The following is a 26,941-nucleotide window of genomic DNA, read 5'->3' on the forward strand; positions in this document are numbered from 1 at the left end:
TGAACTGGGTTAAAAGACATGCTTTACTGTTGTGGTGATCCAAGTCAGGTTTCCTCTTAATTTAGTTCTTCTATTCACTATATAAATACATGTATATAATTTCTGGCATCTCATCTTGATTAAACAAAGTCATCTTTTAGTCCATATCTCAGATAATCAGCCAACCTATTGGGATCCTTCATAGTTCCTTCATTCTCTGGGAAGTTAAGTCATAATAATGTATTTGATTTGACCTAAGTTTATATTTAATCATATATATATATATATATATATATATATATATATATATACACACACACACACACACACACATACACACATATACATACACTAATCTGTATTGTTGAAACATTGTGATTATTTAGTCAGTATTGAAGACCTTACCTGCAGGTCAAACATGATTGTTCATTATGTAAATCATACTTGTTTTGTCTTCAGTGGTTAAATGCTACTATTTGGCTCCTACCTGTCCATTTTCCCCCCTAGCATCCTTAGCTTACAAAGACAGCCACTCAATACAGGATTATTCTAGATTAATGTTCCACCCAACATCTATCTAGATGCCTTAGTGAAGGGAGCATACCCTGGATATTCTCAAGGAACAAGGGGAGGGTGGGTAGTCAGGTTCTCTCCAACGTTCCTATCTTCCTAAGTTTTCTTTCTCGTTTCTGTCAAGGAGCTTCTGGAATCTCATCTTGATTGAACAAAGTCACCTTTGAGTCCATATTTCAGATAATCAGCCAACCTGTTGGGATCCTTCACAGTTACTTCATTCTCTGGTAAGTTAAGCCATAATAATGTATTTGATTTGATCTAAGTTTATATTTAATCATTCTGGATCTAATACCCTTAGAGTTCATTCTCACATCTATTTTCCAACTTCATGCCAATGTATATTTTCAACTTCTTGCTATTCTTCTGCACTATGAACTCTCTTGCCCCAGATATGCCTTGGTTATAGCCTCCCTGGAGCATGTTGAGGTTTAACTCTGGATACAGATCTTGAGGTAGTGACAGGTGATAAGGAGAATAGGCATACTTTTCAAAGGTAGCCATCTTATATGAGGTTATCACAAAGTATTCAAGTAAGGGGAGATGGCTGCACTTGAAATGTGGTAGTCATTCTGCTAGCAAGTGAGGTCTAGGAATATAAGATTAAAAATACTCAACCTTGTCTTCTTCCAAGTGTCAGGCATCCATTCTTTCCAAACAACATGTGAATTTTCACACAGAAACTTGGTCTATTTGTAAATTCATCTTATTATAATCCTGTGATTTACATAATTATATTATAGGTTTGATTTTTAGTCACTTCTCCCTTATGACTCCAATAAATAAGAGGTTCTTTTATGGGCACAAAGACACTTTCTGGTCTCTGTGGCTTGATCTCAGAAGAAAGTTCATCCCCAGTTCTTATAGTTGTACTTATTTCTGTAACTGTCAAGTTCTTCATCCACTTTGTCACTCAAAGCCTTGCCTTCAATAGACAACCCATCTCAAGCAGCCACAGGTAATAATTTAAGTCATCTTGATTCTATTGCTTGCTACAGATTACCAGGATGCCATCAGCCATTGGCAAGGAGATTATAGCTGTGTTCAAAGTTAAAGAGGTGAGCAACCCAATTACAGAATCTTGTCTTTTGAGGGTCAGTGTCTTAGCACTATTCATGGTACTAAGTATGCTATTAATCCAGGACCAACAAAAAACCATGATGGATATTTCAAAGGAGGACATTTATAGAAAGAATTGGCTACTTGGTGTTTTATTTATTTGTTGTCGTATACCTCAATGAAAACAACAAACATATATTATCTTGCAGTTTCTGAGGTTCATGAATCAGGAGGACTTTAGAATCTCTCATGACATTGCAATCAAGTTTTTGGAATTGGAGTCATCTAAAGACTTGGCTTGGATGTGGAGGATGTTATTTCAAGATGACCCACTCACATGGCTATTGACAGGAGGCCTTGATTTCTTGCTAGCATTTGGCAAAAAGCCTCAGTTCCTTTACATGCAGACCTCTCCACAGAGCTGTTGGAGTGTTCTCATGACCTAACAGTTGGCTTCCCCCAGAGTGATCTAAGAGAGAAAGCATGAAGAAGCCATGATACCTTTTATGACCTAGTTACATACTATCATTTACATCATAGACCGGTCATCAGAAGCAAGATCCTAAGTTCTCTCTACACTCCAGGAGAGATGAATTAAAATCCATTTTTTTTAGAGAGAGAAGAGTATCAATGAATTTCTGATGTATTTTAAAACTATAACAGAGTAGCATCAGATGTTTGAAGGGGCAGAAAGGAATGCTGATGTAAGTTCAAAATCAGTACCTGCAGATAGCAGGTTCCTGAAGGAACAAATGGGGGCTGGTATACTTAGCATCTCAGAGGGCTGATCTGTGTAGTTAGTGCTATGATTTTAGAATGGCATATATTATGTGGCTGTTGGTGGATCACTAAAGAAGGCTGCCACTTGGCTGATGTTCAGACCTCTGAGGGAAAGATGGTGTGAGACTCATGCTCTTTGGAGATGGCATGGTGTCACTCATACTCTGTCGCTGAAGGAGCACAGACAGCTGGTGGTTGTGCCTCTGGAAGTGTAGCTTCACTGGTACTGTAACTATTTTATGCTTCTGGAGAAAAACTAACAGGAACTACAAGTAGAAAAAATTCATTCTTCCCTCCCCCTGCCTTCCAATTTCACACCAGTCCCCTTTACTTGACAGAAGATAGCAGGAATCCATCTGGCAAGAGAATATTGAAAATCTAGTGCAAAGGAGCAGAGTATGGACGGGTTGGCTTGGTGCTAAGAGACAATAGGCAACCGACTGGTACAATTCTTTTATGTTTTGGAATTGGAGTCATCTTTTGCAGACACTTCTTTCTCAAATCACTCTTAATTCTTCACATTTAACTATGAAGAACATCTTACTTCTTCCCTGTAAGTAGCTGGTGCCTGTTATGAATTAGATACTCCAATATTTCAAAGTACACAAGACATGCAGATTTTTGATAAATAGATTTTAATGAAATGGAGACTTGAAAAGTTGAAATCATTTATTTCTTAGTTGAAATCTCTCTATTGCCCCAATGGCCAATTGGCTGTGTGGGAATGGAGAACATACATAGGTGGGATACCTAGATGTCTCTATTAGGTCACCCATTATGTTTTTTTTCCTCTTTTTTTGGCCTCTTTCCTAGTTTCTTGGCAAATCTGGTAAATATGCTCCAGTTTATAGTTGTTCTTTAAATTTGCTGAAGCCAAAGCTTGACCGCATGACTTTCTGGTTTGTGGCTTTGGAGAAGGTTGTAAATTGGGCACTCTTTTAGATCAATACTAAAAAAGTATTGTCACTATATGAATAGTCAAGAAACTCACCCTTCTCAAGATATTCTTTGAGTAAAGAGCCCCAAGTAGAAAAATTCTTCCCACTACCTCTGCCAAAGAGCCATCAGATCCCATCTGCTTTGGTATCCTGGGAAAGTTTTGTTCCCAGTCTAAACTCCAAGAACTGTATGCAGGAAATCTAAGGGACTCTGAGATTTGGTATCCAGGTGTCTATGGCCCATGTGGGTAGAGCAGCTTAAATACATTTTTGCCACATTAGCTCACATGCATTCTCTCTTCACATTGCCATCAGACATATCTTTAAAGAATGTTTAATGCTCAAATACATTTAGTAGACACAATCAAGAATTTAATGGAAAATGAATATTAGAAGCTAGTGGTCGGGTAACATTTTTCATTTTCTTCTGATTTATGATCTTTCACCTGGTCTGTCCTCTCATTTCCCAGCCAGATTATGAGGAAGGCAGAACTTGACTTTGCCTCTGCCTTACTTTAGCTTCAAGGGACTCTCTTTCTTCTGCTCAGGTGCTATTTTTTTTGTCCCACACTGAGAGTGCCTTTGGGATTGGATAACCTGATGGAATGCACACCTTCTCAGAGCATCTATTTCCTTTTTTTTTTTTGGCCAGTTAGCTCTTCTCCTTGGAATCTATCAGGGACATCACATTTATACATCTATAACACCCCAAACTGAGCTCCTAATCGTCATCATTGCTCTAACGTGCTCTCTCTTCAGTCTCTCCATTTCACTTAATGAAAACACCATCTTTCTTGCTTAGAGTCATTTTTATCTTTTTTCTTTCTTTCTTATTCTTTATCATTAATCTGTTAGCAAACCTATTGGTTCTACTATTGATATATATCCATAATCTGTCCACATCTCACAAATCCCACTAGGGCCACTGTGTGCATACCATTAGCATCTCTTGCCTTGATTAATGCAATAACCTTCTTCCTTTTTTATCTGCTTTTGTCTTTCCTGCACTTCATTCTGTTCTCCACATAGCAGCAGAAGAAGCCTCTAAAGTTTAGAAGAGCATGTCACTCTTTGGTCCAAACCTTTCATTTGCTTCTCATCTCTCTAGTAGTAAAATCCTGTCTTCACAAAGGCCACAAGGGCTGTGTGATGACCTGGCCCCGTGCTGATCCGCTGAACTTTATCTCTTACTTCTTTCACCTTTGCTCACCCTGCACTAAAAACTCTGTCCTTATTGCTCTTTTTCTTTTTGTAAAGAAATCAGACGAATTCTTGACCTTTATACCTTCTTTTCTTTCTGAATAAGATGCCTCTCTTGCTCAGAGGGTTGCCCAGTGTGCTGTTCCCTTCCCTCAAGCCTTCTCTTCAGTGATAACTCCTCAGTGAGGACTTCTGTGATCACTGATATTAAAACTCCTACCTGCTCAACTTCCTGTATAGCATATTCTATCCCTCCTCCTCATTATATTTGTATCAATAATACTAATTACCATTTGATATACTCAAGCAACCAAGTAAAAAATACATTTAACTTAGGTGTTGTTGGTTGTTGATGCCTCCCTAATACCTTGTGAACCATAAGAAGGCTTGGATTTTCATCTACATAGTTCATTCTGTGTCTCAAGTTCCTGGAGGAATGTTTGGCACATAGTAGGTCTTCAGTAAATACTGGTTGAATGAATGAATGTATAAATATACATAAAAATGAATATCTTAAATGTGATGCAAGAATTTGACTAGGCGATATTTATATAAATCTCCTTTAGTTCTAAATCTATGCAGATGAGTCTTGAGGTGGGGTCTTCAGGATGCAGTTGTAGGCTCTATGTTTAACATTTGGTAAGAAACTAGCACTGAATAATCAAGACTGATGTCAGTCATGAACAGCCACCCCAGCATTATTGATCACATATACAGGCCATACCAACCTGCTTCTACCTAGAAGTATTTGCATTGTAAAAGGATTCTTGTAATGATTCATAAGCCAAAGGTTATCATTTTCTAATAGAAATCTCTTAATTCTAGTGTGCCAGTAGTAGGAAATACTTGACAGCTTATCTCACTTCTAGAAAGTATGTCTATTCTGTACTTTCCTAAGTATAACTTTGAGTTTTTTGTAGATCTTAGAGATCTAAACTTACTAGGAATAGATGCTGTATGTTGTTTTCTCCCTGGGTTAGTAGAATTTCCCCCTGCCTTTGTTTATCTGCTGTTTGGCAGTTGAGTAGAAAAATAACACAGTTTTTCATTTTGAGTGCTTAAGAGAGTATTTAGAAGGTTGGCACTGAGAAGAAAGCCCCCAAAGAGTCTTCAGTAGCAAAAACAATTAGCCAGCAAGTCTGTCTTGTATCTGTGTCAGCACTTGATAGTAATATGATACATACTGCCCCAGCCTGCTTGCACAGAGGTATGTTAGGAAAAAAATACTCTGAGAAGGAGAACATAAACAATAGTGACCAGACCTCCAGTTCACTGAAAAAAAATGAGAAGACCATTTATTCATTCATTCAACAACTATCTATTGATTACTTACCCTATGCCAGATACTATAATAAGCATTGTGATACATGAAACTCCTTTTCATGGAGCATAATTCAATAGTTCACCCGCAGAAGGTTGATTGAGTGCCTGATGTGTACCAGATACCAAGGTTCTGGGTACATAAGATAAATAGTCTTGGACCTTGTCACCAGGGGAGATTTCTTTTCAGGAAGAAGAAAACCGGTTCTAGATATTTGGGCAAAGTGCCGGGAGAGGGCGCAAGGAAACTGGTGGGCAGTTCTATCTTAGGAGTCTGGGAAGATCAGTAAAGAACCCCCAGAGAAGGGGACATCTGCAATGAGTCTTTGCAAATGGTAGTTATCTGTCAGGACAGGAGGTTGGGGATAGGGGACAAAAGAATCCAGCAAGAGTAAAAGCAGGGAGCTAAGAGACCATAAGGAAGAGTCAGAGAGTTGTAAGGATTTTAAGGTCAGGACAACTGCTAGGCCAGATAATTTAGAGTCTTCTATGACACTTTAAGAATTTTGCTCTTTCTTCTGTAAACTACAGAAAGCCTTTGAAGGATTTTAAGAAGGAGAGTTACACAATCTCTCCTGGTTTTTAAAGATCGCTGTCACTTGGGTAGCACTTGGAGAATGAATTAGAGGAAGTGAGATTAGAGCCTGAGAGACAGTCAGGTGGCTACTTGCACGTTTAGAAAAAGGTGAGGCAGACTGAACTCTGGCAATCAAAGGGGGAAGGCAAGGAGGGAGCAGGCCTGAGAAATAGTAAAGACCTGGAGTCCACAAGGATTAGTTGGTGGGTCTGGGGGACAGAGGGAAGTAAAGTAAAGGGGGAAATAAAGAATGAGTTTTGCTTGCTAGCTTGAGTCTCTTTTACAGAGTCAAGGGAACATGGGGGAACAGATCTGCAGTCTTGGTTTGGTGTAGGTTCACTATGTGGTCTGGCGAGAGCTCTGCAGGCTCCCTTCACCAGCACAGGTGGCGCATGGCTCACCTCATAGCCCTGGTAAGCTCCTTCAGAAGGTATTCATTGGTGAGAAGAGTTTGGGGATTGGCACCATATTAGAGTCAGCTGAGGAAGAATCTGTTCAAATATCTTCCCTAAAGGACTTCCCAAAACTCTAACCAGAAATTAGTTCATCGCCTGAAATAGGTTTTCTTTCTTTTTCTTTTTCACTTAGTATGTTTGAATTGAGATCCCAAAACTGTGGTTCAAAAGAGGAGAATGACGTAAAATGACATAAAGTGCTTCTAGCCAGTCAATCCCATGGCTAGAAGCAGGGGGAGCCTTCTCTGGCTGAGGTGACCATCATCATGGGACTTGGGGCCCTGACAGGGGCTGGTGAGGTCCTGGTTGTCCTTGTCATGCCCCCTCCTCATTGGTAAAGACTTAGGATTGAAGCATTAGAACTTTATTCCTTGAACTTGAAGCTTTAACCACTAAGTGGTAGGGCTTAATGCTTTCCTCATAATAGATATTTTAATGATAACAACACAATTTCCATGACTTCCCTCCAAGATAATTGCTTCCATATCTGTGACTCCAGAACATTTGATTAACACCTCTATCTAATCTAACACTGCTGATGGTATGACATTCTCTATCAGATTGTGTCTCTAAGGACAGAGACCTCATCTCATTTGTCACTGAACTCAGCATCAAATATAGTAGATGTTCAGTTAACTTTTGAGTTAAATGAATTGCCACTTATGGGAATAGCAACGGATTGGCCTTTTAAGTTTCAAGCCATTTTATTTTGTTACTGTAATGTGTGTTCTCTTTGGAAGGAAACCACTTGATCATCCCTATTTAACACAGGAGGAGTGTGTCCCAAGTGACTTTATGCAGCTTGGAAGAGGAGGGACTAGAATCTGGCTCTTTTTATAGGGTCCCTCCCCTTCTCCCTCTGCATGGTAGATCCTTCCCAAGAAAGGGCTCTAAAAGGGGTGCAGACTAAAAGCACAGAGCCCTTCTGAGAAGTGCAGAGTAAATGAGATTTTGTCTCAGAACATGGAAGCTGGGAATAGAGGTGAAAAACTACATCTACTGCCAATTTTGTCTAGAGTAGCCTTGAAAGCTAACATTTTATAAAGACACCACTGAGCTCAGATTTCCACGGAGGGCAGGTCAGCAATAATCCTGGCATTATGTGCTCTCAGGCCTGTGACCACAGCATAAATGCCAGGGAAAGAAATCTCACAGTCCTTGTGCACTCCACTTGAAAATGCAGGTGTGGTTGTAAAGGGCCAGGGACAGAAGGGGTTTGAGTTACCAGGGTAGATGCTAAATATTCATCTTGGAAAAGCTCATTGGGGCTTAGAATCTTATTGACTACATTCCAGCTTTATTTTCTTGGTTTGCAGAAAGCTTCTGCAATTGTAAACTCCAAGTTTTAAAAATTTCATGTTGCAGGGAAATAAATGTTATTCCTAGTGGAAGTTTCATAAGCTTTTAATAAGGAATAAGTTAAGTGAGTTCTTAGAAAGTAAGTGGCGTGAGAGTTAAATGAGTCTAATGGGATATGCCCTGTATCATTTTGGGGGGAAAGAGCTCCTTCACTTAGGCTCTGTGGGGGTAGGATATAAAGATGGGGTTCAAAAGAAAAGGAAGGAGAAAAGAATGTTGCAGGGTCAAGACTTCTGATCTCTGTGAAATACATAAAACTTCAGCTCCTATGCCCATCTCCAAGGTGCTAAGAGCCATAGCCAAGTAGTATGATGCATGGCATTTTTGGTTGAAAGGTGACGCCAGCTAGCCATTGAGATGATATGATTATGTTAAGATCTACATTCATATGGATATTAGACCCCTGCTGTCCACCTCGGCCTGCTACGGGACTCCTGGAGAGTTCCCATTGGTTGGGGAAGTGCCATAGGAGGGAATTCCGGAGGAGGGATTTTCTGTTGGGGGTTCGGGAGAACGCTGCGTGTGTAGGTCGGCATTTTTTCCGGGAGCATAAGGGGCATTGGCGGCAGTTTCAAAAATAAAGTTTGTTCCTGCTTGAGTGGCTTGTGATTTTGTGCCCAGCCAGACTGCGGCACAAGGGAATGCCAACTCTGTTGCATGAATGCATTTGGGTGAGTCCCCTCCTGGTTCCCAAATACACTGGTATATATTACACAGTACGGTGAAGTTTTAAAAATGACATCATCTCAAGAATTGGAGCCACTCTGTTTTCTGGTGCTCACATGTATGCAGTGCTGGGTCTCTGGCAGGGACTATGATCTCTCTATTTGTATGTGTAACAGTTTATTGTGAATCCTTGCATTCACTTGTTCAGTTACATCTCTCAGGGCAGATGCTTTCTTGCAAAGTTTCTTTGGAAAAAAAAAGGAGTGCCAATATGTGCAGTCATTATCCCATAAAAGAAGTCGCCGAACGGTGTCACCTCATTTCTTCTTCCCACTGCCCTTGCTTCATCTCCCTGACGACGGTTTCCAAGCACACACCTCCCCTTGGTTGGTTCTTTCTTTCACTGGGGTCCCCTTCATTACTCACCAACAAGGAACAACAACAAAACCTGGGCATCTGGCCAAACGACCTTTCCACTTGTCTTATAATTTTTTGTCAGGTCCCATTCTATGACAGAATGGAAAATCCTTGAAGGCAGGTGCCATCCTTACCCAGAATTTATACTTAAAACCAGGCATCTTTTGGATATTTATTAAACTTTCTATATAAAGCACTGCAAAACTTTGATGGGATGACTCCAGAACTACTTTATCCTCTCTTTCTATTTTATTATTATTTTTCTTTTTTAGTGGCTGGTGGAAATAGGAAAAGGGAGGGTAGTCATTTAGGTGGGGAAAGACATTTCTCTAAATGTCAATACTTATGAAACGCCATTTTAAACCTTTATAAATGATTATCTTCCTCGGTACTGATGAGGCCGTCTCACATTGCTGCTCAATTTATTTACTCAGGAGACCAATTTATTTCACTACCTCTGTACTAACTGTTTGCATTGACATCTAGGTCTGCTTTGAGCAAGCAACTGTGACAAGTTGTTTATTGAACTGTAAACAGGTATTGTCTGAATCTAAACAATGGCTTTATCTAATTAGGAGACCCTGGGCATCATCTTAGCCCCATGCGGCTATTCTAACCCAGTCTCCGCATCTCCTGCAGATTTCCCATGCCTTTTAAAATCTTCTTGCTCACAGTGAAACCCTTCATCACAAAGTGAAGAATAATCCTTATTTTGTCCTGTAACTGTACAGACTTGGTGTTTTGTGCAAAAAAGGAGACTGACTGTAATAAACTATACAAGGGTGGTCCAATTTAGAATGGTTGAATAAGAAAAGGGAAACATGAATGAGATATAAAAAGACAAGGAGGATGAATAAAGATGAAGTAGGTCTGTTGCCTAGGCTGTAAAAACGCCTTGTATAAATTAGAAAACATTTTCCTACCAAAAGAGGGAAGTCAATGAAATGATGTTGATGTGAGTTTTCAGACAAAAATACAGGTATGATTATGGAAAGCATAATAGGAGAGCTGAGGGGGGAGAAGTTAATTTTCTGGACTTGGATTGAAATAGAACGTTGTAGGGAAAGCACTTGGAAAGCCTGTCTTCCCGCCATTGCTTTGTGTCTGAAGATGCTAATTGAGTGCAGCAATCAATGTCTTTTGTTTTCAGCTGTCAGCACTTTTCTGAAAGGCTTGGTCCAATCCTGGAGGGAGGAACTCTTAACCAAGCTCCACTTTGTGCTAGCTATTATTATTACATGTTCCTCTTGGAAGGAAAGAATTAATTGCAATTTTGGAAAAAAAAAAAAAGTGTCACCACAGTGAAAGTTTTCAAACATGAGGCCAAACATAGATATCTTTCTCAAAAAAATTGGCCCAGGGATGCTCCACCGGCATATACATTGAAAAGAAAGCTGCATACAAGTGAACAGGGCGATGTATTTTTTTTGTTGTTGTTGTTACTCTATAGGCACTATGTTTATTTTATCATAAAGCTGTATTTTCACATTCTTTTTGTCTCTCCTCAGGCGTTATGAGTTGCTTTCTTGGTTGCTTCTTTAACGGTTTGTGTAATTGCTTTCACTCACTGAGGCCCAGTTGGTGGGTTCATGGTGAGTGCCTCATGAAATATGAATCTATTTAAAAATTAATAGTAAATCAATATTAATTCAATAAAATATTTTAATCTGAGGTATGAATATTTTATACCTTCACACAGACATGCAGATTTCAAAAGCCATTTTCATGTTTCTGACAGGCTGTCCGGTTTTGCCACCGTGACATGGAAATTATTCCTCCTTGTGCCGTGGGGGCGGGCTCCAGGCTCTCTCAGCTAGAGCCGCCCAGGTCAATGGTTATGTTTATTCAAACTGCTGGAGGAATGCAAATGAGATGCATGCTGCAGAGGAACACGGGAAGGTTTACCTTATTTAATCGAGTTTATAGTTTCTCCTGTCTCGGCTTGGAATATAGTTAAAGGGAGTCTCACACAATCTTACAGGTTAATCCTTGTTCACACTGGGTTTGACTCATATCAAACCTGGCATGCTGTGGCACCCGAAGGCTTCCCTGACAAGGGGCTCTAAAGAGATGGACTGCCACCGATCTCGTGGAAATGAGCCGGTTGCACCTAGCTGATAAAACCAGAGATTTACTGGAGCAGACAGGCCCCAGCTTAAACAGGCTTCTGTCTCTATTGAAACCCCTTCTGTCACTTGAATCAGTCATCTCTCCTGTCAGGCATCATCAGCTAAAACAATGGAGTGGTGTCTGAGTTTAGTTGAAGGGAAGGCCATGTCAGGGAACAGATAGGAATGTGCCCTTCTGATCAGCGGGACAGGATCCACTTGCCTTTCCTTACCTGAATTCGGAGAAGGTGGTTGCTACTCCAGGTGCAGAATAAAGCCACGGGGAGACTTTAGAGCTCAAGTAATGCTAATAAATTAGGAAGGGGAAAAAAAAAATGGCTTCAGCCCTGATTCAGTACAAGAAGTGCTAGGTAATGGTTAAAATATATGTACCTCCTGTTGGGGGTTTCCACTTTCATTTGTCTTTAATATTTCTGTGTTACCTGGTGCCTAAGCTATATTGGTGGACAGAAATAAGCTCCCAAGGAAGAAAATGTAAGCTGAAACGCATTAAAAATTCGTTGGTTATGGCTTCTTCTTAAGGGAGCAATGGTAAATGAGGCGATTGAATTACTGAGTGTTTCCTGTGCATGGCTCAAGCCCTGGAGAACGAGTCTACATAGGTTAGAATAGCCCCAAACTAGGAAGCAGATATTACGAACACAGTAGAGGATTGAAATCAGATGCCTAACAGACAAGAACTGAGTCCTTCACATCTCCACATGTCCCCAGAGCCCCCCGAGTCTTGTATGTAGTAGGCCCTCAATATACATTTTGCTGAAGGAATGAATATGTATGTATTCCTTTTTGACATTTATTTAATTTGCCTTTGCAGTGTTCTCTGGACTCAGGCTAGGTGTATTTCAAAACTGTACCTAAGAGTGATATATACGCTTAACTTTTCAGTAAAATTTATTATTGTATTTTTCTTTTATAAGAGAAGGTTGCAACTTTGTAAATATGTACTGCAGTCGTATGTGGAAGTGAAGGGACTGTCACTGCATCTATCAGCCCAGAGCAGGGCTCTTTCCTCTGTGTGTGGGCGTGCACTGGCAATCAATGTTCCTTTGGAGGTATCCCCTGGCACCCCTATTACTCTCTTCTATTTCCTATTATTTGATAAGATGGTTTATTTCTGAGTGTTCCTGAGCGGGTTCTCTGGTCCCCTTTCCTAAACTTACTGAGTGGGAGGTGTGCATCAGTGCACACAGAGGGGGCACACGTGTGCTGCTGAACCAAGAGGTGTCCTCAAGAGGTTGATCAATTGTCCTGCTTGGCCAAAGACTTATCCTGGTGTTTGCACTGAAGTTTCCAGAACCTGAGACATCTCTTATTCCCAAGCAAAAAGAGACTGTTGAAAGCACTAGCCTAGGCACCTGAGATGTTATGTTTTTGACCTTAATGTTGTAGGTTTCAGGTGAATGCTGAATTTCTGGAAGTTATATGAGTTGGAAGATTGAGAAGGACTCTGATAGATATTATGATTTTGCTAATAATAATAATGGTATGTAAAACGACAGTTACATAGTTAAGAAATCACCCATCTGGTGGTCTTTTATACATCAATTTTCAATTGACATATACTAATTGTGCAAATTAATGGGATTCAGTGTGATATTTCCATATACACATGCACTGTGTGTTGATCATATCCAACCAAACTTCTTCCAGCCTTGCCTTTAGCACTCTTCCCAGTCCCTAAAAATCACTATTCTATTTCAGGTTGAGTTTTTATTTCTCTTCATTTTTTAGTTTCCAAATATTATTTTTGACATTTTTAGCAAGTATTTTATTTACCGTAATGTTCACCAGGTCCGTCCATTTTGTTACAAATGACAGAATTTCATTTTTCTTTATGGCTGAATAATACTCCATTGTGTATATATATTTTCTTCATTCATTCATCTGTTGATGGGTACCCAGCTGATTCCATTCTTGGCTATTATAAATAGTGCTACAGCAAACATGGGCACGCAAGAATCTCTTATATGCAGATTTCATTTTCTGTGGATATATAGCCAAGAGTGGGTTAGAGATCTATGGTTATTCTGTATTTAGTTTTCTGAGAAACTTCCATATTGTTCTCCATAATGGTCCATTCAGATTCACAAATCACACTTGGGACCAGTTTTCAACATAAATGTAGCTTAGAAACCACAGTTTGACTAATAGTGGGACTGGTGGCTCTGTTCAGTGGGAAGACAGTACAGCTCTGTGGAGGAATCAAGTTTCAAGCCTGAAATACCTGCTTCTAACCACTCAGCTGGGGGCCACTGTGGTTAACTGTGATGGAAAGGATCAATTTTGGTGTGCTCATTTTTTTGTTTATTAATGTTTTCCACTTGAGCATACCATCCTTGTGGGTAAGAATCGGGCTGTATCTAGCCTTGTATCTTCCCCCTGACTTTGTGGAATGGGTAGACTTTTAGCACTTGGGGAGACCACCTAGGCATTTGCTACTGGAAGTTGGTACATAAGAGCCTCACAGTTGTGATGCTTTCCTCCTCACTTTTCTTCCTCTCCATCTTCTACCTACTGTCACCTATGGAGTCTACTCTGGCTCTCTCCCATGGTAAGTGCATGGGAGGAAATGCACTCATTTCCATGGGGACGAAAAATCAATTCTTCTTAACTTTTTGTGTGTATGTGTTTGAAGGTTTGTGCATAGGTGAGGACACACATGGCCCTACTTATACTCCTATGTCTTTTCATATAGATCTTAACACCCGAGCACTTGTCTATTTCTTCTAAACCACCCAGATCTACTCAGAGAAAAATATAACTAATTGTCCCATGGCTTAAGTAACTCTTCCAGATGTTTGGAGAGAAGACATGTGTTAACATCCCAAAGTTATGATGCTTTAAAAGATAGCACTTTGATAATACATGTTTGGATTTCCAAGAATATAATTTCTTTGGAAGTTGGAAGCAGTATGGCATATTAGGGAAACCAAGAGTGGTACAAATGTTAGCATTTCTGTGATCTCAGGTGGGCCAATTAAGCTTCATGAATTTTATTTTTCCTGAATAGGAAGTTACATAATGCCTATTTTGTAGGGTTTTGTGAGGTTTTCTTAGAAGCGTTGTATAAAGTGACAGTATCTGGCACATCACCATGGCTCTATAAATGATAGCTATTAAAAGTAAGAAAAATTAGTTCAGCTTATGAAAGTACTGCCTAGCAAAGAAACAGGCTGCCTTGGGAGTGGGTAGGCTCCACATCATTGCAGGCATTGAAAACAAGGCTGGATCATTATCTTTCCGGGATACACTAGAGGGAATTTCTCTACAATGTAAAGATTCTCATTATTTAATAGGCCATATTAGTGGTTGAGAAATTCTCACCTAAACTTTTAATAAAATACTGAATCTAAAAGAACACTTTCCAATAGTTTTCATGGTAGATATGTGAAATCAGTGCACAAAGCTGAAAAGCATAGACAAGAATTTGTTCCCAGGCAGAAGGACAAAAAAAAAAAATGATGTTCCTTTAGAATAAAACTTAGTATCCCACTTATCAAGCCTGTCGTAGAAGGAATTGGGGAACCAAAGCGTAAGGAACCTGAATGTCTCTCCCATCTTGTCCTCGTGGTACCTTGACTTTTGCAGCTCTAGTCCCAATATTTTCTCTTCTGTCAGAGGGCTGGGGTTCCTGAAACTAACAGACTAGGATGCACCTTGGGAAGTGTGTGGTAATTCTGAGAAAGATAAGACTGAAAAACTTGAAGAGCAAGGAAGAAATAACCTCAGATGCTTGCATATGTTGAGAAATATTTGCCTTTTCTTTATTATGACAATTTTTGAGGGAATTTCCTTCTTACAAGGTGTTCCAGATGAATCTACCTTTGATGACCTTTGGGTGTTTTCATATGACATGAAACAAAGTTAATGTTTCTCTGAAGTTAGTTTGAAGAACATAGTTTTGCTAAATTTTAGTGTTCCATGTCTCCTGGGCTATAAGCTAAGGGACTGTTGGCTAAATACCGAGGCAGTTTTCCCTTCGGTTTTGATACCGGAAAATGTGAATTTCTTATAAAAGATGATTCTTTAAAAATTGTTAAGGGACATAAGACCTCAAGTTACATATGGGAGAACTTTAAAAATCTGAAATATAATTAAAAATTTGAAGTATAAAATTGTTTTCTTTAAAATACATGCGAGCCAGGCATCGTGGTGTAGGCATATAATCCTAGTGGCTTGGGAGGTGGAAGAAGGAGGATCGCCAGTTCAAAACCAGACTTAGCAACTTAGCAAGGCCCTAAGTAACTCAGTGAGACCCTGTATTTAAATAAAATACAAAAAAGGGCTGGGGATGTGGCTCAGTGGTCAAGTGTCCCTTGGTTTAATCCCTGGCATCAAATAGACAAATAAGTGAATGAATGAATGAATGAATGAATAATACATCTGGATTCTTAGGTTTTAGGAAAAAATTAAAGCATTTTGAGTTTGTTTGTTTTGCTGTTTGTCTGAGTCCAAAGTATTTGAAAACCATTTGGCATACACCTGTAATCCCATTGTCTCAGGAGGCTAAGGCAGGAGGATCATAAGTTCAAAGCCAGCCTCAACAACTCAGACAGGCCCTAGGCAATTTAGTGAGATCCTGTCTCTAAATTAAAAAAAAAAAAAAAGAAAAAGAAAAAGAAAAATTTTAAAAAGGGCTGAGAATGTGGCTCACTGGCTAAGCACTCCTGGATTCAATCTTCAGTACCAAAACAAAACAAAAGAAAACAACAATAACAAAAAAACACCATTAGATCAATATCTAATCTCTTTCTTCTTTAAATAATATCTTAATTTCTCTGATATAAGATTTAATGGAGTTTTAAGTCTGGGCTTTCTAATTTACCCTCAAATTCTCCTTTCTATCAATCTGGTGACTTCCATTTTATGATTTCAATTTCAGTAGGAATTTCTTTTTGTAAAAATATGAACTATGTCCACTTTTTCATAGTTTTAACTGTGAAAATATATAAAGAATAGGATTCCAAGTAGATGCCAGGGGTTGAAGAAGGAAAAGATGAATCTAATATCAGAGTTATAAAGCTAGTTTGCTCATGGATCTAAGATATTTAAGATATTATTTACTCTAAAAGATTTACTGGTAGAAGATTTTAGATTTTTTCTGGGTGTATCAGTTAGGATTCAGTCATGAAATATAATCCTCTAGATGTTTCAACAGAGAAAATTTAATATTGAAAATTGCTTCCACAGATGATAGAAGGGCTTAATAGTCACACAGGAGATATGGCTTCTCAGTTAGTAATAAGAAGAGAAAGTCACTGTTCCCAGGGCTGGGACAACAGAAGTTTGGTGTGACCAGAATCCAGAAACTAGGAGAGGAGGTGACAACACAGCAGGAAGAGTCTATGGAGTAGGATCCAGTTCCTTTAGGGGGAAGATTTAGTTCCTGAGAGAGACTCCATTCAAAAGAATCTGGGAAATGTGGTTTAATGTAATTCCAGGAAGAGGAGGAGAAAGGCATTGAATTTATTTGAGCACATTCAGGCGAATGACTAGAACAACGAGAATAAACATGTATGTTTGATGCATAAAGATACATGACCTTTTGGGTATCAGAGATAAGAGAGTTGGCCTATTATCAATGTGTACCTTAGATAGCACCTCCAGAATGGTGGCTGATTGCCCTGAATTACTCCTTCCTCACTCTCTATTTTGTAAAGGTGCAATGTAACCCATTCATAATGGGCATAAGATCATTAAGCAATTTAAGCCCAGGTGTCTGTAGTGAGGGAGTGTTGCATAAAAGCATAAGACACCAGATATTCTGCTCAAACTAGGTAAAACTCTATTCATCTCAATAATATGGTGCTTGAAGAATACACTGACTGGCAAGCACATTGATTCCTGAAAGATAGACCAGATAGATTCATCAGAGTGGGATGGATTGGGGAAAATACACAAACTACAGTTGCAGGCAAAAAAACGTAACAGGCATTCTGAAGAGAGATGGAGGAGGAAGTCTTGGATCTCAGTTCTTGTGGGGATCTGACCAGTTACCACAATTTGGAAGAGGAGAGCCAGAGATGCAGTTATTGAAGATGGAAAACTTCAAGTGCAAACTTTGAGCAATTACTTCACAGGGGCTCAGAAGTCTCTGATGACAGAAAACAACTCTTCCAGCTTTTGATGGTACAGAATGCAGAAGAGAATCTGTGGATCATTTAGAAAAACAGTAGAAATAGAAGCCTGCCATGGTGGTGCATGTCTATAATCCTAATGACTCAGGAGGCTGAGGCAAAAGGACCACAAGTTCAAGAACAGCCTCAAAAACTTAGCAAGTCCCTGTCACAATAAAAAAAAAAATTAAAAATTAAAATGGCAGAGGATGTGGCTCAGGGATGGGGATGTGACTTAGTAGTTAAATGCCTCTAGGTTCAATATCTGATACAAACAAACAAACAAACAAAATGGGGGTGGGGGGAAGAGGATCCAGATGGAATCAGAAAATTGAAATTTTTTCTAAAAGAGTCATTGATTCCTGTGAGAAAGGATAGGAAGGCAATGCCTGAACAATGCTGCCCATTTTGTTGTTTATATTTTAAAGATAATTTAAGTTATTCATGCATTATTTGATTTATTCATGTATTCAACAAATATTTATGAATATACACTCTGTGTTAGGATAAAATAACAAACAGGATAGACGTGATTCAGGCCTTCTGGGAGCTTATCATCTGGAGGAAGATTCAAAGTAGTGACCAGAACTCCAGAGAAACAAGAGATGCCATCACAGAGGATTTGAAGGGTCTAGGGGTGTATTTTGATGGATCACCTAATCCAGGTAGGGTCAGAAGGAAAGGAGTAAAGAAAAGCCAACCACAGTGAGCCCTGAAAGATGGGTGAAGCTAAGGGTAATTGGAGAATATATTCCAGGCAAGAGAAGAACATATACAAATTCTTATAGACAAGAAGAGCTTGGTGTTTTCAGAATCTGAAATAAATTTAAACTGACCAGTAGGTAAATGAATATGTACTAAGGGGTAAAATAAATCCCCTCCCAGTGGGCACTCTGCTGATGTGCAGCACAACACAACCTCTTTTAGCGAGTTTGTAGGGATAGGTCGAAGGCTCCTGGGAATGGCATTGACCACCTGAATCTGAGTCCTTTTTTCCTCATACCCCTGTCCTTAATCTTGCTGGGTTTACTTCCAGAATATTCTTCTATTTGTAATATTCTTGCTATTTAAAGTTCTCCCCGTTCAAAAGCTTATTTGCTTCCCAAAGATTTTGGATCATTTCCATTCTGCACATACAGTATTGGGTAACATATTGACACTTTAAAATGCAATTTTATGATTCTATGGACATGCACATAGGTTTCTCAGCATGCTGGCCACAGTGAACACATTTCCATAAGTAAAGGCAAGGTGCATGGACAGCCCAGATGTTAGCTAGTTGAAGAGACTCTCTAAACCTCAGTTAAATGACCTAATGTGCTACTTTGGAATTACCATAATGCCTTTGGGAAAGACATTTATCTAGCTATGTTTAATTTTCTAAGGCTATAGCTTCAAGAAAAAAATAATAAAAAATTCAAGGGAAATTTATTTGCTTAATACTTTCTGTGGTGGTATTTTTATTTTGTTTTAAAAATACATACTATATAAATTCAGTGCTTCTACATTTTATCATAGTTTAGAAATATTTAAAATATCACATACTATCAGCATAAGCATAGAACTTGTTTACTGAATTTCTTCCTGAGCTGAGTCCAGACACTTAGGACAAATCACACATACAAAATGAAGATAAAGTGCCAGCTTCCAGAGCAAGGCAAGTAAGTATTGTCATGAGCACAGCTAGCATTGAGGGAAGAGCACCAGGCCCAGAATAAGAAAAACTGGGTTTGCAACCCAACTTTTCTAATTAGTTGCAGTGGGACCATGGATAAATCTGAACCTTGCTTTTCTCATACAACTGGGACAATGGATTCATGCTTTACTTCCTTTTGTATTTGTTCATTTATGAATCCACTCACTCATTAAGCAAGTATTTACTGAATGCCTATTAGGGGTAAGTATTTTGGTGAGTAAGCAAGCGCAGCCCCTGTCCTCATAGGTTATTGTACAAATCAAATGCAACAATCAGACCAAGTGTTACTACTTACCAAGTTTTACTATTTACCAAGTGCCGTGGACTTTACCTTATTATCTCTGTTACACCGACATCATAGACTGACTGATGTGGGTATATGTGAGTCCTAAGTCAGTGCTCTTACAACCCATTTCAGGGAGTTCTTACCCTCAGCATACAACATGAGATAAGCAAGGTACACTTAAGAAACGAATCCAAAGTTTGATAACTAATAAGGGTCCTGAAAGGAATGTGAACCAAGGTGGGCCTGATTCAAAAGACCCAATTTCCCAAGGAAACCCATCAATTTGAAAATTTCTTTGTAAACATGAGGTGCCAATAGGGGAAAAAATTACTATTTCTGTTATCTCTATTCATTTTTGATCTTGTAAAAACAGACCAAAACCAAAACAGAAAATGAGGGTTTAGTCATGTTACTGTGGGGAGTCTTGCTATTATGCTCTTAGTTCCTGGTTTTGCACTTAGAACTTTCCATTCTCATTTTAGTCAGTGAGGACATCTGATGCCATTCTTTTTCTGTCTGCAGATCATGGATGAGATGTTGGTAAGCACATTATTTAAAAAAAAATGCAATAGTTTTGTCGGAGAATCACTGTGTCAAGGAGGTTGTGCACCTCTTTGATGATGAAAATGCCAATTTCTCATAAAAAGGCAAAACTCTTCATTTCAAAAGGTTGAATATAATGTTATTTAACTAATTTCAAATGGCTACCTTTAGGTCACTGAAAAAGTACAAATATAAGAATAGTCTCCGAGGGCTGTAACATTTTCATTTGATTCAAAAATGGCTATGTTTTAATTCATTTTAACCTTTTGCCTTTTGGTATTTGGCTTTTCTGACAGGAAGTGACTGTCCAGTCCACTGTGAGATGTCTTAGAAGAATGGCCCACTTAATCAGGAATCTATTTTCATTACATTCTTCAGAGCTAAAGAAGCCCCCAAGGTTTTGACTCAAAGAACACATACTATTTAAATAGATTCATTGGAAAATTTCTTGAAATATTAAAAAAGTATTATACAAATTATAAGTGTATTTTAACAAAATAGAACATTATTAGTACCCCCAAACTCCCATTCATGCCCTCTTTCAAGTGTCCCATACCCAGAGGTAACTGCTATTCTGATTTTATTATAACAGGTTTCTCTACTTAAGAACTGGAAATAGAATCATATAACATGTAGCTTTTGCATTCATTAAATATTATTATTTATGAGATTCATCCTTTTTTTTCTTGTATGGAAGAAGTGTGTTCATCTTTATTACTATCTTTAACTGTGTTAATATGCCACAATTTATTTCTTATTCATTCTATATTACATAAGTATTTGGGTTGTTTCTAATTTGTGGCTGATAAAATTAGTGCTGCTTTGAATATCTGTGCATATGTCATTTTATACATGTGTGTACCCTTTCTCTTGGGTGTGTACCTAGGGTCGAAATTACCAGGTAAATGGATATTGCTATTTTATGCTTTTGTAGACATTGCTAGTTTTTCAAAATGTTTGCATAATTTAAAATTCCCACTAGCAATATAGAAGAGTTTCTGTTGTTCTGTATCCTCATCAGACTTTTAAATATTAGTTATTCTGTTGTAGTGGTATATCATTTAAATTTATATTATCATTTAAATTTATATTTCCCTAATAGCTGAGGTTAGAACACTTTGTTGCATTGTAGTGACTATTTGTATGTCCTGTTTTGTGATATGTTTTATAGTAGCTAGAAAAATGTCTCCTTAAAGATGTCTACACCCTAATTTCTTGACCTGTGCATATATCAGATTGTATGACAAATAGGAATTATGATCACAAATGGAAATATGGTTGCTAATCATCCGACTTTAAAACAGAGATTATGCTAGATTATCTAAGTGATGCTGGTTAACCACAAAGTTCTATAAGAATGAAAGAGGGGATCAGAAGACAGAACCAGAGATGGTGGTGTGAGGACTCAGCCTCATGTTGTTGGCTTTGAAGATGGAGAATCAGGTTGTGAGCCCAGGAAAGTAGGCAGCTTAAGAAGCTAGAAGAGTAGAAGGAAAACAGCCTGCTAACACCTTGATGTTAGTGAGGGGAGACCCAGTTCTGACCTCTGGACTTCAGAAGTGTAAGATAATAAATATATGTTGTTGTCTTTCACTAAGAAAATTGTAACTTGTTTAAGTAACAATAGGATACTAAAATGTGTCTTCAAGTCTTTCGCCACTAATTCTTGCAAGTCTGTTCTTTTGATTTGCAGAGATTCTTGATATATTATGAATACAAATGCCTTGTTAGGTTTATTTAATATTTTGCATCTGTGTTCTCTATGGATCCTATATTAGTTCAAGTGTAATTGAGGAATAATTGATAAGTAAAATTATATGAATTTAGAGTATATGACATGATGCTTATATATATGTATACATTATGAAATGATTACCATAATAAAGTTATTTAAAACATCCATCACCATTTATTTATTTTTGATGACAAGAGCATTTAAGATCTACTCTTAGAAAGTTTCAAGCATTCAATACAATGTTATTAATTATAGTTGCCATGCTGGACATTAGGCTTCCAGAACTTATTCATCTTATAACTGAAAACTTGTAACATCTTCCTATTCCCCACCCCTGTTCCTAGAAACCACCATTCTGTTGTTTCCATGATTTTGACTTTTTAAATATTCCACAGACAAGGGAGATCATATAGTATTTGTCTTTCTCTGTCTGACTTATTTCTACAAGTTTTATCCATGTTTTTGCAAATGGCAGGTTATTGTTCTTTGTTTTGGATGAACGACGAAAATCTATTCATCTGTCAACAGAAACTGTTATGGTTTGGTTGTGAGTTGTCCCACAAAAGCTCATGTGCAAGACAATGTTGGAAGCTTCAGAGATGTGAAAAACTGGGTTAGGAGAGTCTTAGTCCAATCAGTGAATTTAAGCTCCTGATAGGAATTAACTGAATGGTAACTGAAGGCAAGTAGGGTGTGGCTAGGTCATTGGGGTATATATTTTGTATCTGGCAAGTGGAGTCTCTCTCTGTTTCCTGATTATCATGTGAGGCACTTCCCTCTGACACAGTCTTCTTCCATGATATTCTTCTGCCTTACCGTGAGCCCTGAGGAATGGAGCCAGCTGTCTGTGGATTAAGATGTCTGAAACTGTGAGCCCCCAAATAAACTTTTCCTCCTTTACAATTATTCTGGTCAGATTTTTCAGTCACAGTAGTGAAAAAGCTGACTAACATGGACACTGAGGTCATTTACACGTCTTTGTTACTATAAACAATGCTGCAATGAATGTGGGAGTGCTGATATCTCTTTAAGATACCAATTTTATTTTCTTTGGGTTTATACCCAGAAGTAGAATTGCTGGATCATTACAGTTCTATTTTCATACTTTTGAGGAATGCCCATCCTTATGTTTTGCATAATGGTTGTACAAATTTACATTCCTACCTGAAGTGCAGAAGGGTTCATTTTTCTCAGCACCCTGGCTAGCAATTGCTACCTTCCCTGCCCCTTACATTCACACTGCTATGCATTGAACCCAGGGCTTCATACCTACTAGGCAGGCACTCTACAACTGAAGTACATCCCCAGCACCAAATCTGTTTTAAATACCCATCTTAATTGTGTGAAGAAATGAATATCTCATTGTGGATTTGATTTACATTTCCTTGATTAATGATGTTAAGTACCTTTCATGTACCTGTTGATCATTTGTATATCTTTTTTTTTCAAAAGTTACTATTCAAATCCTTTGCACACTTTTTAATTGGGTTATTCGTCTTATAACTAGAGTTAGATAAATTCCCGACATATTTTTTTGTATCAATTTCTTTTCAGATAGATGGTTTGCCAGTATTGTCTCCCATTCCATAGATTGTCTCTTCTTTCTGTTGATTTTTTCCTTGGTTATATAATTTTTTTTTAGTTTATTTTTGCTTTTGGTATTAAATAAAAAAAAATATTATCAAGTCTTATACCCAGGAGCTAATTCCCTATGTTTCCTTCTAGGAATTTTATGTTTTCTAGTCTGACATTTAATTATTTAATCCATTTTGTGTTAATTTTTGTGCATGTTTCCATATGGGGTCAAATTTGGATATTCTGGATATTCTGTTTTCTCAACACCATTTATTGAAGAGACAGAGTAACCTTTCCCCATTGCATAGGCTTGGTGCTTTTGTCAAACATTATTTGACCATGTATGCATGGGTCTATTTTTGGAATCTTGATTCTGTTCCATTGGTCTGTGTGTTTGAATGGCAATATCACTCTGTTTTGATTATTTAAGCTTTGTAATATAATTTGAAATCAGGAAACAATGCATTTTATTCTCCTTTCTTAAGGTTGATTTGGACTTTGCGATATTTTCTGTTTTCTTGTGTCAATATTTTTCAGAGAAATTCACATAATCTTTCATTCTTGTAACATCCTTTGGTAACAAAGTTTTGCTGGCTACATTGAAAACACTTTGGAATGTAGTCTCTCATTTTTTTATACGATGAGTGTAAGATTGTTGTTCTGTGTTTCTCAAATGTTGATCAAGTTTACCAATAAAGAAATATGGATCTGGAGTTTTATTTCTGGTAAAACACTTTAGTTGCAGGATTAAATTTGTTTAATAGGTAGGATTATTCAAAATTTCCAGTTTTCTTATGCAAACTTTGATAACTGTGTTCTTCAAAAAAATTCCTTTTAAAATTTAAAATTAACTTGTATGCAGTTATTCATAATATCTTCTTTTAAAAATATTTGTGAGATGGGCTGAGAATGTTGCTCATATGGTAGAGCACTTGCCTAACATATGCAAGGTCCTAAGTTTGATCCCCAGCATAACGAAAACAAACAGTAACATTATGAAATAGGTAGTAATACATTTTTACAGTCTTGAATTTTGTAGATTTTGCACTCTTTCTTTCTTTCTTTTTATATTGAAGAATCATGTTAGAACTTCATCAGTTTTATTTTATTTTTTTTTAGAGAATAAGCTTTTGGATCCCTTGATTTTCTCTATTATATGTGGATTTTGTTTCATTATTTATGCTCTTTATTATTTCCTTCCTTCTAATTTGTTTGCATTTAATTTGATGTCTTCTTTGAAGAAGGAACTTAAAATTATTTAGTTGTAGTTTTTGTTGTCTGATACACATACTTTTTGAGGCTAAACTTATGCAATAACTCTATTTTTGCTACAAATTGTTAAGTTTTGATATTTTTGTTTCGTTCAGTTAAATTTTAAAAAATTTCCTTTGTGACTTCTTTCATTCACGGACCACTTAGAAGTACATTGCTTGCTTTCCAAATATTGGAGATTTTTGAGTTATCTTTCTGTCATTGATTTCTAGATTAATTCCCTGTGGAGTATATTCTTTTTGTTTCAGTCCTTTGAAATGTGTTGAGATGTGCTTTATAGCCAAGCACAGTGTCAATTTTGGTAAGTATTCATTTTGCATTAAAATAGTGTGCATTCTGCAGTTATTGTGAGCAGCATTTTACACATCTCAAACAGATCTAGTTGTTAAAACTATATTGTTTAAGTTCTGTGTCTCTATGATATTTCAATATCTTCGTATCTAGACATTGAAAGATATGTGTTAAAATCTCCTGTTAGGATCATAGATTTATCTAGATCTTTTAATTCTGTTAGTTTTTGTTTAGATTTTTGAGACTACCTCAATTGGACTCTTTGTCTTGTAGATTTAAAGGATAAGTTCCAGGGACAAGCAGAGGCTAGAGTAGCAAGATTTATTTAAAACAGAAAAGGCTCCCACAGAATGGAAGGGGTCTTAAGCAGAGATACCACTGTTCTCTGGGGCTTTTAAAGGCATATATGATGGCTCAGCACAGAAGACTGGTGGAGCCTCAGTAAATGAGGGATGGTCCAGTCAAGCTCTTCAAGCTCTGAGTTTAATAGACCACTCAGAAGTAGGCCTAATAGGTTATGCACATTCAATCATTTATTTACATTATCAAGAGGAAAGCCTTGGGATTGGATCCCTCTGTTGGTGAGAAGTATTTGGGGTAAGGATAGATTTGTGGTTGGCCGTTGCTAGGGGTAGCTAAGGAAAAGCTGTTGACGTTGAAGCTGTCAGAAGCAGCAAAAGGATGTTATCCAGGACCAATGTCTCCTAGGATGGCATGGTCTCCTTATCTCCTTTCCTCCAAGTCCCTTATCCTATCTGCCTATAGGGAGTCTACTTTCCTGTCTCAATATGTGTTAAAATCTGCTATTATAATCATAGACTTATCTAGTTCTTATAATTCTATTAGTTTTTGTTTAGATTTTTTAAGACCATATTAGGTACATATATTTATGTAATTATTTTATTTTCCTTAGGTATTGACTGTTAACATTATAATGTTCTTTCTTATCTTTACTATTGTTCCTTAGTTTCAAGTCTGATTTGTCTGATATTCATTTTATTATGTTTACTTTCTTTGTTTATATTTTCATGGTATATTGGGTATCTCTTATGAATTGTCTCGAATTTTCTTAGGTTTGCATTATGATTCTAAAATTAATTCTGATTCCAGAAGTAATTATACAGAAATAAAATAGAACAATTTCTTTCTAATATAAACATTTGAGGCTGTCTACCAGCTGGTCTTATTTTCTAGTATTACCAGGAAAACATGGCTAGTAATCAATACCAATATATAACCTAGTGCAGTTACTGAACTTGAAGGTTAAGAAAGTAAATGGGCATCAAAACAAAGTTTGTCATGTGCAGAGGGAAAAAGTATCAGGTGGCTTTAGACTTTTCCCTACACATTCAATATTAGAAAACAGTATCTATTGCATTCTGGTGGTATGATTGCCCTAATACTTTTCACATTAGCAGGTTGTCCCCACAGCAAAACATGCTTGTATGCAAGGACATTAGGAACACAAAACTTATAAAAACAATAAGTCAAATTTAACTGAATGACATAATTCACTCAACTAAGAGATGAACCAAAATAAAAAATTTTCAAACTTAGGGACACCCTTAGCAACTTGGGAGAGACCCTGTCTCAAAATAAAAAATTAAAAAGAGTTGTGAACACATAGCTCGTGGTAGAGCTCCCTTGGGTTCAATCCCTGATACTCTCCCAATTTTTTTTGAAATGAAGAAAATATACTAAAAATTACTAGTGATGAGAATTTCATTCATCTAAATATGGAACTGAAATTTGAAATCTGCCTCAATGAATAAAATGCAAATATTATAAACCTTAACAATAGACAAATAAAATAACAAAGTGATCAGAAGGAGAAGGACATCCAAGTGTGTCTATTTCATGCCTGCTTATAGCTGGAATCAATAGATTCCATCTAAAATTAAAACAACAAGATTAAACACTTTTCATAATGCTTTTAATTAATTTGAGAGATATTGTTAAGGTAATATTGCTTGTG

The 26,941-nt window shown here is 37.5% G+C and overlaps 1 long non-coding RNA gene across 2 annotated transcripts in view; it reads left to right on the forward strand.

The window, feature by feature from the left end:
- The first annotated feature begins 650 nt into the window (after window positions 1-650).
- The window catches only part of LOC131424859 (uncharacterized), a 78,911-nt gene continuing 52,620 nt past the window's right edge, over window positions 651-26,941 (forward strand). For both annotated transcript variants that reach the window (XR_009228442.1, XR_009228443.1), the window contains exon 1: window positions 651-779. This is a non-coding gene — a long non-coding RNA (uncharacterized LOC131424859). The remainder of the gene's footprint in view (window positions 780-26,941) is intronic.

Source organism: Marmota monax, unplaced genomic scaffold (genome assembly GCF_021218885.2).
Source record: "Marmota monax isolate L192 unplaced genomic scaffold, Marmota_monax_Labrador192_F-V1.1 WCK01_AAM20220418_F8-fsc00070, whole genome shotgun sequence".
NCBI lineage: Eukaryota > Metazoa > Chordata > Mammalia > Rodentia > Sciuridae > Marmota > Marmota monax.